At 43.9% G+C, this 16776-nt stretch overlaps 1 long non-coding RNA gene across 1 annotated transcript in view; it reads left to right on the top strand.

Moving 5' to 3' along the window:
* The first annotated feature begins 4944 nt into the window (after positions 1–4944).
* Positions 4945–16776, top strand: part of LOC130290986 (uncharacterized) — a 69767-nt gene continuing 57935 nt past the window's right edge. The window contains exon 1 of the long non-coding RNA XR_008847760.1: positions 4945–4986. This is a non-coding gene — a long non-coding RNA (uncharacterized LOC130290986). The remainder of the gene's footprint in view (positions 4987–16776) is intronic.

The raw sequence follows: 16776 nt of genomic DNA, 5'->3' as shown, positions 1-16776 counted from the left end.
GCAGGCATCCCGGCATATCGCCCAGGTGGGTCATTATGCCCCCCCATAATTCAGTCCAGCGATCTGCGGCGATTCTGGGTCAATCGGGTCTCCAGTGACCCGGTGACCCGGAATTACTGGTCTCTGACGGCCCCGAACAGCCATAGCCAGCAGGGGTGAGGTGGCACTGGTGCCACCTCACGATCGCCCTGATTCGTCGGCCGGATTACCGGCCGACCAATCAGGGCGCCTGCTGCGGGTGTCACTCCTGCACCCGCTCCGCCCCTCTTCCGGAGAACGTGAGCGGGTGCGGGACGTGCACCCTGGGTGCTGGGGACCCCGATCCCCGGCGTCAATGTTGGGATCGGGGCCCCAGGAGCAGCGGCGGCGGCGGCGACGACGAGGGACTGACCTCATGCGGCTGGATCGTTGGAGGTGAGTGACAGCCTCCTGCTGTTGCTTAGCAACAGCTCCCAGCATGCAAAAAGGGCATGCTGGGAGCTGTAGTTATGCAACAGCAGGAGGCAGACCACCACAACTCCCAGCATTCCCTTATGGGCATGCTGGGACTTATGGTTTTGCAACAGCTGGAGGCACATTTTTTCTATGGAAAAGTGTACCTTCAGCTGTTGTATAACTACAACTCCCAGCTTGCACAAACAGCTAAAGTGCATGCTGGGAGTTGTAGTGGTGCATCTGCTGGTTGCATAACTACAACTCCCAGCATGCCCGTTGGCTGTCGATGACTGCTGAGAGTTGTAGTTTTGCAACAGCTGAAGGCACACTGGTTGTGAAACTTAGAGTTTTTTTTTTACCTAACTCAGTGTTTCATGACCGGTGTGCCTCCAGCTGTTGCAAACTACAACTCTCAGCAGTCACCGTACACCATGCACCGTACATGCTGGGAGTTGTAGTTTTGCAACAGCTGGAGGCACACTGGTTGTGAAACACTGAGTTAGGTCACAAACTCAGTGATACATAACCAGTGTGCCTACAGTTGTTGCAAAACTACAACTCTCAGCAGTCACAGACAGCCAACGGGCATGCTGGGAGTTGTAGTTATGCAACAGCTGGATGTCCCCCCCCCCCCCCCCCAATTTGAACGTACAGGGTACACTCACATGGGGGGAGGATTACAGTAAGTATCTGGCTGCAAGTTTGAGCTGCCGCAAACTTTCTGCTGCAGCTCAAACTGCCAGCGAGAAACTACTGTTAACCCCCGCCCGTGCGACTGTACCCTAAAAACAATACACTACACTACCACAAAAAAATTAAATAAAAAGTAAAAAACACTACGTATACACATACCCCTATACAACCCCCCTCCCCTTCCCAATAAAAATGAAAAACGTCATTTTTACATTTGCAAAAGTCGTGAAACACCTGTGGGGTATTAAGGTTCACTTTATCCCATGTTACATTCCCCGAGGGGTCTAGTTTCCAAAATGGTATGCCATGTGGTTTTTTTTGCTGTTCTGGCACCATAAGGGCTTCCTAAATGTAACATGACCCCCAAAAACCATTTCAGAAAAACGTACTCTCCAAAATCCCCTTGTCGCTCCTTCCCTTCTGAGCCCTCTACTGCGCCCGCCGAACACTTTACATAGACATATGAGGTATGTGCTTACTCAAGAGAAATTGGGCTACAAATACAAGTAAAAATTTTGTCCTTTTACCCCTTGTAAAAATTCAAAAATTGAGTCTACAAGAACATGTGAGTGTAAAAAAGGAAGATTGTGAATTTTCTCCTTCACTTTGCTGCTATTCGTGTGAAACACCTAAAGGGTTAAAACACTTACTGAATGTCATTTTGAATACTTTGGGGGGTGTAGTTTTTATAATGGGGTCATTTGTGGGGTATTTCTAATATGAAGACCCTTCAAATCCACTTCAAACCTGAACTGGTCCCTGAAAAATACTGAGTTTGAAAATTTTGTGAAAAATCGGAAAATTGCTGCTGACCGTTAAAGCCCTCTGGTGTCTTCCAAAAGTAAAAACACGTCAGTTTTATGATGCAAACATAAAGTAGACATATTGTATATGTTAACCAAAAAAAATGTATTCGTAATATCCATTTTCCTTACAAGCGGAAAGCTTCAAAGTTAGAAAAATGCAAAATTTTTAAATTTTTCATTAAATTTACGGATTTTTCACCAAGAAAGGATGCAAGTATCGACAAAAATTTACCACTATGTTAAAGTAGAATATGTCACGAAAAAACAAACTCGGAATCAGAATGATAACTAAAAGCATCCCAGAGTTATTAATGTTTAAAGTGACAGTGGTCAGATGTGCAAAAAACGCTCCGGTCCTTAAGGCCAAAATGGGCTCCGTCCTGAAGGGGTTAATAGCTAGCCTTTCGGATTTAGTTAAATTATCTGTATTTTTGAAAATAACAGATTTTTCACATAAAGTATTAAAATCTTTCATAACCATTGTATAAAAAGTGACTAAGTGACTGATAGGGTGATGGGTTGGATAGAAAGAGGAGGGGTTTTACTTCTAAGTGTCTCACAGAGGTGGTATCAGGAATAATTATTAGTGTCAATATTATCAGGGGAGATAGGCTGATTATGCCTATGTCTTTCTAAAATGGAAAAATGACAGGATAAGGTAAGTTTCCTAATGTATTGGTTTAGATCCAGAAATAACTGAATGTGGGCGAGTGACAGGGCAAAATGACAATCCTTTGGATAATAGACACTCGCTTCATTATCTGATAGAATATGGTCTGATAAATTAAATATTTTTATTTTATCTTTTTCATCTTGATTTAATGTAATTATTGTATCAAGGGGTATTTTATCTTTCTCATTTGGATTAAATGTATTTACTATGCTGGCGGGTATGCCGGTTTTCTTTGATGAATGCCCCCTTCTGCAGCCCCTGGGTTTTCTTTTCTTTCTGTAGATTTTTTGGATAAGGTCAGTATTCTGGGTAGAAAGTAATTAGACGGTGACTGGCATTTGCATTTGTTACTGTAGGTGCAATATTGATAATTGGGTCTAAAAAAGGTGAAGAAGTTGCTCCTAATTCACGAGGTGTGGAACATAGAGTAGAATCTGTTAAAGTGACAGAAATATCGTGAACGGTGAGAAATGAAGAGTCTAAAGAATTGTCAGATATCGGTGTGTGAAATAGGTAATGGCTCACATGCAGGTAACAACGTTTGTAAAAGTACCTGTGGGTCTCTAGTGGATAGTGGTAAGGAAATAGTATTATTCATAATAAGAGGGGGAAGTAATGGACATACCATATTAATAGCAGGTAAATCATTATTTAGGTGTCTGTTGATTTATATTTAAAGTAATGGAAGTGGTGATAGAAGAATTGGTAGTTTGTTTACTTGCAGTGAGCTCGCTCCCGTTGTCTGCCGCCAGCTCAGTGCGCCTGCGCAGTGCTAGAGGCAGGGAGCGAGCTCTCTGCCTATAGTGAAAGCAGAAGCAGCGCATCTCCGGCACCATGAGAAGAAAGAAGAGGAGTACAGGCACTGTATTTCATATAACCTAAAGGTGCACATTATATGTATAGGCTCAGTGGAGTCACGCCAGCCTGCACATCACGGACATCGGGGGGTGGGGACCTGTGTGTCAATCACACAGTGGTCTAGCGCTCACTTACAGGGGATAGGCATGGTTGAGGCGGGGCATTACAATCCCCAGCCATGCCTATCCGACTGTTGCTGACCGCACAATAAACTATTTTCCTGATGATAAAGAGTGACAAACAGCAGCCAAAAGTACAGCTGCATTACACGTATCATCATCTATACTATCATGTTATTAGTCTGGGGGGTATAATTTCCATGACAGTTGCGCTTTAACAGGAACAAAATGGTACACCACTTAGATGTATGCACAGGTTACACTTTAGGGTATGTGCACACTAGATAATTCTCACGGAATTCTGTGAAGGGAATTACGTGCTGAGAACATAAACATCAGTGTTAATGGGTTTCCACGAGACCCGTTCACACTGTGGAATTTGAATTTGAAATTGTTACGCGCAAAGAAAGAACATGCTCATTCTTTGCACGGAAGCCCGCGAACACTGCATAGCTGTCAAAGGTGACGGCGCAGTCCCGCGTGGTCCTACCGCTGAAGTACTTTGCCGGCGGCCGCCAGAATGGAATCTCCGCCCGCGGAATTCTGCGAACGGAGATTCCGTTCAAAATCCAAGTGTGAACATACCCTAATAGTGGACAATATGCTTTTAGTGCTCTGCTCACCCTAACTGTCTGGCTACTATTAGCTGTTGTTGTTGTACACACCAGTGCTGCTGCACACAGTCGCTGTGTACTACACCTGAATTTGCACTTTCTCTCTCAATCTCACTCCCTACCCTATCAGTGCTTCTAGGTTTGATTTGGACCTGAGGTGAATTGCTACTGTAAATAAGCTTTTCTGTGCAACACACTGCTCTCTGTCCCTCTCTGAAATAGAACACTGATGTGACTGGGAGGTGAATCACTGCTGTAAAAATGCTTTTCTGTGCAACACACACTGCTGTCTTTCCCTCTCTCTCTCTGTATAGAACGCTGATGTGACTGGGTTGCAAAATGGCTGCCGATTATATAGGGCTGTGACATCACAGGGGTGGCTGGCTGCTGATAGGCTGCATGCTGGATGTGATTCAGGGTCATTCCGCCGACCCTTGTTCCCACCTTCCCAGGATTCCTTGCCCCATGTCCTAACAAGTGGATCCGCCATTTTAGATGCCCTGGAGTCTGGACCGCTCTAAATGGAGTTTTAATGAAGCGATTCGCGTGATCGAATCACAGCGATATTCGCCTTCGTTACGAATTTAATTCTTCCTGAAATTCTTAATGAATTTGGATTCGCTAGATTCGATTCGCTCATCCCTATAATAAAAAAAATTTTTCCTTGCTGTTATCAAATTAATTTTATTTGTGGCCGATATCTGTGACATAAATAATGCAGCCAATTATTTGCCATTTACAGTAAATCCTGTTAGAGGAAGAGAAGAGCATGGATTATTGTGAAAAAGGTAAGTGTATTATATTCTAAAAAATGTAATGAGTTTTAGCATGATATTATTAGTAATTGTATTGTTGTGTGTTATAAGACTTGTATGCTTGTATCTAACATTACACCTAGCAAATCCACAAGATTATAATCCATTTGTGTTCACACATTCAGTGTGTTTAGGATTTTAATTGCAATTATTGAATACAAAGCCAGAAACATCATAAATTAAGAACATGTATAAAGGAAAGACTGAATGAAATAAAGTTACATCCCTCTCAGAATATGGCATTCAAAAAAAATATATATAATCAAAATGACCCACTAAATAAAAGAGTTGTCTAACCAGTGATTGGAGGAGTGGGTGCTCCCTAAATGTTAAAATGTAAGCAGAGGAAGCACTGTTCAGCCAGAACTGGGCACAGACTGGGGGGGGGGGGATCGTACCTTGAGGCCAGACAGTAATTTTAAAAAGTACCTTTGTGTACCTCTCATTAAAGCCCAAAAAGATCCACTTAGCAAGGTTGCTAAATCTTTAAATATGCATGTAATTCTTCACCGAGTATTAAATACCAATAAAGTCCAAGTATGTCTTCACATGAAGTAGCCTTAACCTCTTAAGGACCCAGGACGTATGGGTACGTCCTGGGTCCCGGTCCTGTGATATAACGCGGGGTCACACGGTGACCCCGCATCATATCGCGGCGGGCCCGGCGTCATAGTGAAGCCGGGACCCGCCTCTAATAGCGTGCGGCACTGATCGCTGTGCCGCGTGCTATTAACCCTTTAGCCGCACGCTCAAAGCTGAGCCGCGCGGCTAAAAACGAAAGTAAAATGTGCGGGTTAGCTCAGGGAGCTGTTCGGGATCGCCGCGGTATAATCGCGGCATCCCAAACAGCTGTAGCACAGGAGGAGGTCTTCTTACCTTCTCCTGTGCTGTCCGATCGCCGAATGAATGCTTCAAGCCTGAGATCCAGGCTTGAGCATTCAATCGCCGAAAACACTGATTGATCCATTCCTATGGAGATGGATCAATCAGTGTAAAAGATCAGTTAATGCAATGTTATAGCCCCCTATAGGAGCTATAATATTGCATAAGAAAAGTGTAAAAAAAAATCATTAACCCTTTCAATTATCCCTTCCCCTAATAAAAGTTTGAATCACCCGGCATTTCCAAAAATAAAAAAAACATTATGTAAATAATAATAAAAATAAACATATGTGGTATCGCCGCGTGCGGAAATGTCCAAATTATAAAAATATACCACTTTTTAAACCGCTCGTTCAATGGCGTACGCGCAAAAAAATTCCAAAGTCCAAAATAGTGCATTTTTGATCACTTTTTATACCACAAAAAAGTGAATAAAAAGTGATCAAAAACCAAAAATGGTACCGCTAAAAACTTCAGATGACGGCGCAAAAAAGGAGTCCTCAAAGCGCCCTGAACATAGAAAAATAAAAAAAGTTATAGGGGTCAAAAGATGACCATTTTAAACATATAAATTTTCCTGCATGTATTCATGATTTTTTTCGGAAGTGATACAAATTCAAACCTATACAAGTAGGGTATCATTTTAACCGTATGGACCTACAGAATAAAGATAAGGTATCATTTTTGACAAAAAATTTACTGCGTAAAAACAGAAGCCCCCAAAACTTACAAAATAGTGTTTTTTCATCAATTTTGTCGCACATTGATTTGTTTTCCCGTTTCACCGTAGATTTTTGGGTAAAATGACTAATGTCATTAATTAGTGACACAAAAATTAAGCCATTATATATCATTTTAGGTGAAAATTTTTAAGAGTTATGATTTTTTAAAGTTAAGGAGGAAAAATTGAAAATGAAAAAACGGAAAAAGCCCGGGTCCTTAAGGGGTTAAAGAATGTTTGTACTGTTTGAAGGCAAAAGCTCTATCCTCTAATGCCTAACTGACCCTCCCACCCTAAGACTCTATCTACACAGATTTCCTTTTTCCCTATCTGTCCCCAGTGTGGGATAAGTGTCAGATCGCATGAGGTCCAACCACTGGGAACCCTTTCAATCTCTCGTACAGCACCCCACCTCTCCTCATGAATGGAGGCGTGTCGGCCACGGCTTCATGCTCCTCCTCCATGTATTACTATGTGAGAGCCAGAGAAACAACATTTGGGTATCTCCGGCTCTCCCATAGAGATGCATTTATGATGAAAGCGGGGCACCTGGCGGGGCAGCATTCAGACCCCCCCGCGATCTGACACTTATCCCCTATCCTAAATCCCCCCTTATCTTACTTAAGTGGCTATATATAGAAAAAAAAATAACTACACAAATAACAAGCACTTTATCTTCCACAAAGGCTTTGCCTTTTAAAATGTAAATGGTAGAGAATCCACGTTCTCATGCTACAAGGTATGCAATAAAAATTACAAGATGGCAATAAGATTGGTTAAAGTACAAAACGAGAAGCAAATTTCAAAGAGATTAAAACAAATCCCTAAAATGTTTTCAAGTTTATTAATAGTAAGTAAGCTACTTCTGAAATGTTAATCCCTTTGTGATATAAAAGGTAATTTGGTCGCTGTGACATTGAGAGGACAGAGTTATTAAATAAATTTTTCTCATCTGTGTTCACAAGAGAACTGACTGCCTGTGTTTCCAAAGCAGCAAAATGAAGTTTAATTAAAGTCCTGTTGTAGGCCCCATGGAACAGGTTGCAGAAAACGAGATGCAGCTAAAATCTGTAATGCAGTTTTCAACTTGATTTATGAGGATTGTGCAGCTAAAACAGCTGCTTACCCCTTAAAACATAAGGCCATTATGGGTCTATTCATTAAATGGGCACTGTCACTTGAAAATTTTTTGACATGTCCAATAAAAATTAGCAAATGTTGTGTCTATTCACAAAAAAGGTAGTGGGGAAGAATCAGTAGGTCTGACATCAATAATGGAGAGATTAATGGAAACCCTACTAGGGATTGCTGAACGTCTAAAATCCCATGGATTGCAAGATGAAAAACAACATGGAATTACTTCAGGGAGAGCATGTCAAACTAATCTTACTGATTATTTTTCATTGGGTGACTAAAATAATAGATGACGGATGTGCAGTAAAAATCATTTATCTAGATTTTAGTAAGGCTTTTGACACTGTCCCACATAGAAGACTTATCAAACTGCTGTCTTTGAGCTTGGACTCCAATATTGAATGGATTAGACAGTGGCTGAGGGAGTAATTTAGAGCTAGGTCAGAACATTCTCCATGGTGTCGCCAGATTCAGTCACGTCTGTCAGATGTGCTCAGTGTGAACCTGCTTTCATATGTGAAGAGCACAGGGGGCCAGTGGCAAATTTGCCAATCTTGGTGTTCTCTGGCAAATGCCAAACGTCCTGCACGGTGTTGGGCTGTAAGCACAACCCCCACCTGTGGACGTCGGGCCCTCATACCACCCTCATGGAGTCTGTTTCTGACCTTTTGAGTGGACACATGCACATTTGTACCCTGCTGGAGGTCATTTTGCAGGGCTCTGGCAGTGCTCCTCCTGCTCCTCCTTGCACAAAGGCCGAGGTAGCTGTCCTGCTGCTGGGTTGTTGCCCTCCTACGACCTCCTCCATGTCTCCTGATGTACTGGCCTATCTCCTGGTAGCGCCTCCATGATCTGGACACTACGCTGACAGACAGAGCAAACCTTCTTTCCACAGCTCGCATTGATGTGCCATCCTGGATGAGCTGCACTACCTGAGCCACTTTGGTTGGTTGTATACTCCGTCTCATGCTACCTCTAGAGTGCAAGCACCGCCAGCATTCAAAAGTGACCAAAACATCAGCCAGGAAGCATAGGAACTGAGAAGGGGTCTGTGGTCACCACCTGCAGAACCACTCCTTTATTGGGGTGTCTTGCTAATTGCCTATAATTTCCACTTGTTTGTTCCATTTGCACTACAGCATGAGAAATTGATTGTCAATCAGTGTTGCTTCCTGAGTGGACAGTGTGATTTTACAGAAGTGTCATTGGCTTGGAGTCACATTGTGTTGTTTGTGTTCCCTTTATTTTTCAAACAGTGTAGTAGTTAGGCCCCATACTGCCCCAATATGTGACAAAACAAACAATGCTCACCTATCACACCACTTCCCCACAGCTCCTTTGCGTCCTCCCGACACTCTGCTCCTCCAACAATCTTTTCCTCTTCTCTGACTTTCCGCTGCAAACCGCTTGGGACAAAGACGCTGCACAGAAAGTCCCTGTTCAATGTCAAAGTTTAACTGTGTGTACGTCTTAAAAGCTTCACTTACTTGGGGATCAGGGAAAGTGTGTCCCCTGGAGTCATGGTCACACCCCATGTGACCAAGATTGTTAGGAACCTGGTTATAAACAATATGCGCACTATAGTTATAGTGTGCATTGCTTTTCTGCTCTTTGTCTGCATATCACATATCTTCTGTCACATTTGGAACCTTGTGTCAGCCTTTTAATTCTAAATAAAACGGCAAAAAACGCTCAGTTTTTAATCATTTTCAATAACCCGTTTTTCTGCTACTTCAAGCCCCAGGAGCCATCAAAGTAGAAGCGGCAAACTTAGAATTTATATTTAAAAATGTTCCATAACACTTTCAAATCACTGTAAATGGCTACATTAAAGAGCCCATTGATTTCACTGACTTCTGGCTGAGCTGTTGTGCTGCTGAAATAATAAATAGCTTTGATGTTCTGACAGGACATGGATTTTCTATTGTGAAGCCTGGCACATTAAATGCCAGGGCTACAGTCACAATAAATGGCCGGCTACTGTACATTAAACAGCTTGGCTTTTGTAAAATAAAATGGATAGTAAAAGAGTGAAAAGAGAAGTAGGGGATGTGAACTGCTGCAGGCTATAGTCTAAGATATTAATCTCATACTTGTGCTTGCTGGCCTCTGTTAAAGGGGTACTCCGGCACCAAGACATCTTATCCCCTATCCCCTGCTGGGGACCCCCGGGATCTACCATGCAGCACCCACTTTTAGCAGCTTCCGGAACTGCTGGAGGTCCTCAGGCTCAGGAACTGCTGGAGTCCAACTCGACCACGAGGACGGGGCATAGTGACGTCACGGCAACGCCCCCGTGTGACGTCACGCTCCGCCCCCTCAATGTAAGTCTATTGGAGGGGCGTGTCACTATGCTCCGTCCCCGTGATTGCCAGTAATCAGGGACTGATTGTAACTGGGTGTGGCGTGGAAGATCACGGGGTCCTCAGCAGCAGGACCCCCGCGATCAAGCATCTTATCCCCTATCCTTTGGATAGGGGATAAGATGTCTTAGCGCTGGAGTACCCCTTTAATAAGAAGAATTGCTGTTTTTTCTTTATTTGATAAAAAAAATCTATCATACAATAACTTTTGCCTTTAAACTTACATGTGTGGTTTATACATAAAAACCTGCCCTAAAGTCCTGCCCTCCTCCCTAACAGAAAACTCCTGATATCGACCTTCTCCTGTAAGACAACTCAACAACAACAAAAAATAAGGACAACAGCCACAAGGAAAATAGAAAATATGGACAACCTTTATTGATAGGGAATTCGGCAGGGGTCTGTAAAGCGAAAAATTCTATTTTTTATTACATTTTTCGACCCCCCTAGGGAATAATTCCTATGACAGCAGCCATGACAGCCTTGAAGAAGGCTTGTGACTGTCATAACAAGTGGTAATCATCCTCCAATTGCAGAGCAGGGGAGCTGATCAGATCCTACCAGATTCTTGCACATGGCTTCAAACCACCTGATCCTGTGGTCGCGAGTGACAGCAGAATCAAGTGGTTTAATTGACTAGCACTGGAGCTAACTTCAAAGCCAGTCAGTGAATGTTGCTATTAGCTGTAGGGTATAAAGCAAGATCAGCTCTTGAGCCTACTTCATTCTTCCCCAATGTACTTCCACCATACATGTACACATTTATAGGGTATTCTGAGGTTCAGCAGACACAGCCTAGTTTTATCACTATTATACACTGCTCAAAAGGGAACACTTAAACAACACAATGTAACTCCAAGTTAATGACACTTCTGTGAAATCACACTGTCCACTCAAGAAGCAACACTGATTGACAATCAATTTCACATGCGGCTGTGCAAATGGAACAGACAACAGGTGAAAATTATAGGCAATTAGCAAGACACCCCCAATAAAGGAGTGGTTCTGCAGGTGGTGACCACAAACCACTTCTTAGTTCCTATGCTTCCTGGCTGATGTTTTGGTCACTTTTGAATGCTGGCATTGCTATCACTCTAATGGTAGCATGAGACGGAGTCTACAACCCATACAAGTGGCTCGGGTAGTGCAGCTCATCCAGGATAGCACATCAATGCAAGCTGTGGCTAGAAAGTTTGCTGTGTCTGTCAGCGTAGTGACCAGAGTATGGAGGCGCTACCAGGAGACAGGCCAGTATATCAGGAGACATGGAGGAGGCCGTAGGAGGGCAACAACCCAGCAGCAGGACCGCTACCTCCGCCTTTGTGCAAGGAGGAGCAGGAGGAGGACTGCCAGAGCCCTGCAAAATGACCTCCAGCAGGTGTCCACTTAAACGGTCAGAAACAGACTTCATGAGGGTGGTATAAGGGCCCGACGTCCACAGGTGGGGGTTGTGCTTACAGCCCAAAAACATGCAGGACGTTTGGCATTTGCCAGAGAACTCCAAGATTGGCAAATTCGCCACTGGTGCCCTGTGCTCTTCACAGATGAAAGCAGGTTCACACTGAGCACATGTGACAGGCGGGAGTCTGGAGACGCCGAGGAGATCGTTCTGCTGCCTGCAACATCCTCCAGCATGACCGGTTTGGTGGTGGATCAGTAATGGTATGGGGTGGCATTTTTTTGAGGTGCCGCACAGTCCTCCATGTGCTTGCCAGAGGTAGCCTGACTGCCCTTAGGTACCGAGATGAGATCCTCAGACCCCTTGTGAGACCATATGCTGGTGCGGTTGGCCCTGGGTTCTTCCTAATGCAAGACAATGCTAGACCTCATGTGGCTGGAGTGTGTCAGCAGTTCCTGCAAGAGGAAGGCATTGATGCTATGGACTGGCCCGCCCGTTCCCCAGTGTAAAACACTTTGCCTGCTGTAACATGCATAGGGGGTGTGCTGGGGTAGTGAAATAATACTGTTATTCAAAATGACATGCAGATCAGAGGCTATTAGAATCACTGTTGCAGAGCGGCACAATGACATAGCCTGGAGGTGGCATCACTTTGGTACACACTGACAGGCTCAAGGTCTAGCCAACCTTCTGTTCCACAAAATTGTGCAGGGCTGGTACTGCCTTTTTTGCAAAGAAATGACAGCTTGGGACTCTCTACCTCATCTCGTCACAAGCTATTAGTTCTCTGAAAGGTGCAGAGCCCACCACTAGAAAAGGGAGGGAATGCAGCACCAGCAACTTGGACAGGAGTACATTCACATTCAGCTTGGGCGCATACTGTTGTATTTTGGACATGACTTGGCTGATGGATTGCTGGACTGACTCGAAGTAGGAGGAGAAGGGGCATCTGGAGCGACAAAAGATGGGTATGACACACAGCACCCTACAGTTGGAGCCACCAACAGTCCGCACTGATTGACTGCTTCTGCTGCCGACTCCAGGAAACCCTGTTCCACCACCTCCAAGAAAGGTAGACTGCCACGAAGCAGGTGGTTTACCCCAGGCCCGTTTGGCTCCATACTTTCCACTTCTGCCACTATGCTGACTGCCAACCATGCTACCACTTTGCTGGCTCAGCTGCTGCCTCATCATGGGCAAACTGCAACCCTCTTCTCCTGATGATAATGAAGCCCCTTCTGCACCCAACTCCCAAGTATGATCGGCTTCATCATCATCGAGTAGTGTCTGCATGTCACTGATGTCCTCCTCAGGTTCCTCAACAGTTTCTGCTTCAGGAGCCTTAACTTTCGCAACACCACCTCCCATGCCACTCTCCTCATCACTACTTGCCCGCCTAGCGGAGGAAACGGCGGATGTCTCTTCCACTTCTTGGCTGGGCAGTACCTGCTGACTGTCCTCTAGTAGATCGTCCTCACTAAATAGTGGAGCTGAACCCACAGCATAAGAAACTTCTGTTGGGGAGGGAACAGCATAGGAGAGAGGCAATGGGAGGCAAGGGACTGCTCCCGGGCCATGCTAACTGAGGGTTGTGTCTGAAGAACCCACCAACTGTTGACTGGGCGGTGTCAGATGTCACTTGTGATGAAGTGGAGGATCGTGTTAACCAATCGATGACTGTAGATGAGTTGCTGGTCAAGACACGACCTCTAGCTGATACCAGGAGCTTAGGCCTTTCGCTGCGACTCCTGCTGCCACTCGCCCCTAGTCTGCTGTGACCTCTGCCTGATAAATTTAGGCCTCTGCCACTCTTCTGTGCATGCCCTGGCACTTCTCTGACTGACATACTTAGTGCGTATATGAGGGGAGGACAAAGCGCTCCACTACGCTTAAAACAGTATTTGTCTAAAACACCAGCAGGTGTGTACTTTTAGCTTGCCTTTCACTGTATCTTGGCCCTTGAGAGTTTAACAGGAACAAAATAGTACACCACTTAGATGTACATATGTGGTATGCACTTATGAGGCGAGGACAATGCGCTCCACTACGCTTAAAACAGTATTTGTCTACAACACTAGCAGGTGTGTACTTTTGGCTGGCATTTCACAGTATCTAGGCCCTTAAGACTTTAACAGTAACAAAATAGTACATCACTGAGATGTACGTATGTGGTATGCACTTATGAGGGGAGGACAGTATGCTCCAGTATGCTTATCACAGTATTAGTGTACAACACCAGCAGGTGTGTACTTTTGCCTGGCCTTTCACTAGACCCTTAAGACTTTAACAGGAACAAAATAGTACACCACTTAGATTTACGTATGTGGTATGCACTTATGAGGGGAGGACAATACGCTCTAGTACACTTTAAACAGTATTTGTGTACAACACCAGCAGTGCACACCAGTGCTGTAGCACACAGTGTACTACACTCAAAATTGCTTTTTCTCTCTCAATCTCACTTCCTTCCCTATCAGTGCTTCTAGGCTGGATTTGGGCTTGAGGTGAATTGCTGCTGTAAAAAAGCTTTTCTGTGCAACACACTGCTCTCTGTCCCTCTCTGCAATAGAATGCTGATGTGACTTGGAGGTGAATCACTGCTGTAAAAATGCTTTTCTGTGCAACACACACTGCTCTCTGTCCCTCTCTCTGTGCAACAGAACGCTGATGTGACTGGGAGGTGAAGCGCTGCTGGAAAAATACTTTTCTGTGCAACACACAATGCTGTCTGTCCCTATCTATCTCTCTGCAGTGTAAGGATGAAGTGACTGGCCACAAGATGGCTGCTGATTATATAGGGCTTATTACTACACCCAAAATTGCACTTTCTCTCTCAATCTCACTCCCTTCCCGATCAGTGCTTCTAGGCTGGATTTGCGCTTGTGGTGAATCGCTGCTGTAAAAAGCTTTTCTGTGCAACACACTGCTTTCTGTCCCTCTCTATCTACAATAGAACGCTGATGTGACTGGGAGGGGAATCACTGCTGTAAAAATGCTTTTCTGCGCAACACATAGCACTGTCTGTCCCTCTCTCTCTGTAATAGAACGTTGATGTGACTGTCCGCAAGATGGCTGCCGATTATAGAGGGCTGTGACATCACAGGGGTGGCTGGCTGCTTACAGGCTGCATGTGATTCAGGGTCATCCCACCTTCCCAGGATTCCTTGCCCCATGTCCTCACATGTGGATCCACCATTTTAGATGCCCTGGAGCTTGGACCTCACTAAATGGAGTTTAATGAAGCAATTTGCGCAATCGGATCACGGCGATATTGGCATTAATTGCGAATCAAATTTATCCTGAAATTCGTAACGAATTTGGATTTCTCAGGTTCTCAGGTTCGATTTGCTCATCCCTAATCCCAATACCTGACACCATTTCCAAAATAAGATGAATTTGGAGGAAATGAACATCTTTTTTTTTTTTATACAAAAGTGCCTTGGAACTTGGAGGCTTAACAATGATGTAGGTTTTTCTTTTCTTTTTTTTTTTTTATTTAACTTTACCATTTATAATCTGTCACAAAGACCGGGATCACCGAACAGTATGTTGTCTTCCTGGTGCTCGCGTTAGGCACATCGCGGATCGGGTTGACAGGTTGCTGGGTGGGGCTGGAGAGGACCCAGCAGTCATGGTACATAATGGGGGACTTTAACTATCCTGATATAAACTGGGAGACTGAGTCCTGTGAATCTCATAAAGAAAACAGGTTTCTGACTATAGCTAAAGACAATTATCTGTTCCAAATGGTGCAGGGCCCGAACAGAGGGGGCGCCCTACTAGACTTAATATTAACCAACAGACCTGAAGAATAACTAATGTGCAAGTAGAAGGATACCTAGGAAATAGTGATCATAATATAATACATTATAACTTGTTCTTTATTAAGGGAATCTCTCGAGGGGCCACAAAAACAATGAACTTTAGGAAGGCAAAGTTTGATCAACTCAGAGAAGCCCTTAACAATATAAAATGGGATAATGTCCTCAAAAACAAGAATACTGACACTAAATGGGAGACTTTTAAAAATATCTTAAATTCTCAGTGTGAGATGTATATACCTTATGGGAATTAATGCGTCACAAATAAAAGAAAACCAATATGGATGAATAAAAATGTTAAGGGGGCAATAAATAACAAAAATAAAGCATTTAAACTGCTAAAACAGGAGGCAGTGAAAAAGCATTAAAAAGCTATAGAAAAAAATGTAAAATATGTAAAAAAAAACTGATAAAAGCTGCAAAAATAGAGAAAGAAAGACTCTTTGCCCGAGACAGTAAAACTAACCCCAAAATGTTCTTTAATTATATAAAAAGCAAAAAGGTTAAAAATGAAAGTGTTGGCCCTTTAACCCCTTAAGGACACAGGACGTAAATGTACGTCCTGGTGAGGTGGTACTTAACGCACCAGGACGTACATTTACGTCCTGTGCATAACCGCGGGCATCGGAGCAATGCTCGTGTCATGCGCAGCTGATCCCGGCTGCTGATCGCAGCCAGGGACCCGCCGGCAATGGCCGACGCCCGCGATCTCGCGTGCGTCCGCCATTAACCCCTCAGGTGCCGGGATCAATACAGATCCCGGCATCTGTGGCAGTGCGCGATTTGAATGAATGATCGGATCGCCCGCAGCGCTGCTGCGGGGATCCGATCATTCATAACGCCGCACGGAGGTCCCCTCTCCTTCCTCCGTCCGGCTCCCGGCGTCTCCTGCTCTGGTCTGTGATCGAGCAGACCAGAGCAGAAGATGATCGAAAACACTGATCTGTTCTATGTCCTATACATAGAACAGATCAGTATTAGCAATCATGGTATTGCTATGAATAGTCCCCTATGGGGACTATTCAAGTGTAAAAAAAAATGTAAAAGTAAAAGTAAAAAAAAAGTGAAAAATCCCCTCCCCCAATAAAAAAGTGAAACGTCCATTTTTTCCTATTTTACCCCCAAAAAGCGTAATTTTTTTTTTATAGACATATTTGGTATCGCCGCGTGCGTAAATGTCCAAACTATTAAAATAAAATGTTAATGATCACCACAAAAATAGTGTTTTTTGGTTGCGCCATACATTTTATGATATAATGAGTGATGTCATTACAAAGGAAAACTGATCGCGCAAAAAACAAGCCCTCATACTAGTCTGTGGATGAAAATATAAAAGAGTTATGATTTTTAGAAGGCGAGGAGGAAAAAATGAAAACGTAAAAATTAAATTGTCTGAGTCCTTAAGGCCAAAATGGGCTGAGTCCTTACGGGGTTAAAAAAAAT

The sequence above is a fragment of the Hyla sarda genome, chromosome 9, assembly GCF_029499605.1.
Source record: "Hyla sarda isolate aHylSar1 chromosome 9, aHylSar1.hap1, whole genome shotgun sequence".
Lineage (NCBI taxonomy): Eukaryota > Metazoa > Chordata > Amphibia > Anura > Hylidae > Hyla > Hyla sarda.
The sequence above is the reverse complement of the archived record's forward strand: the minus strand, read 5'-3'. Positions and strand labels throughout refer to the sequence as shown.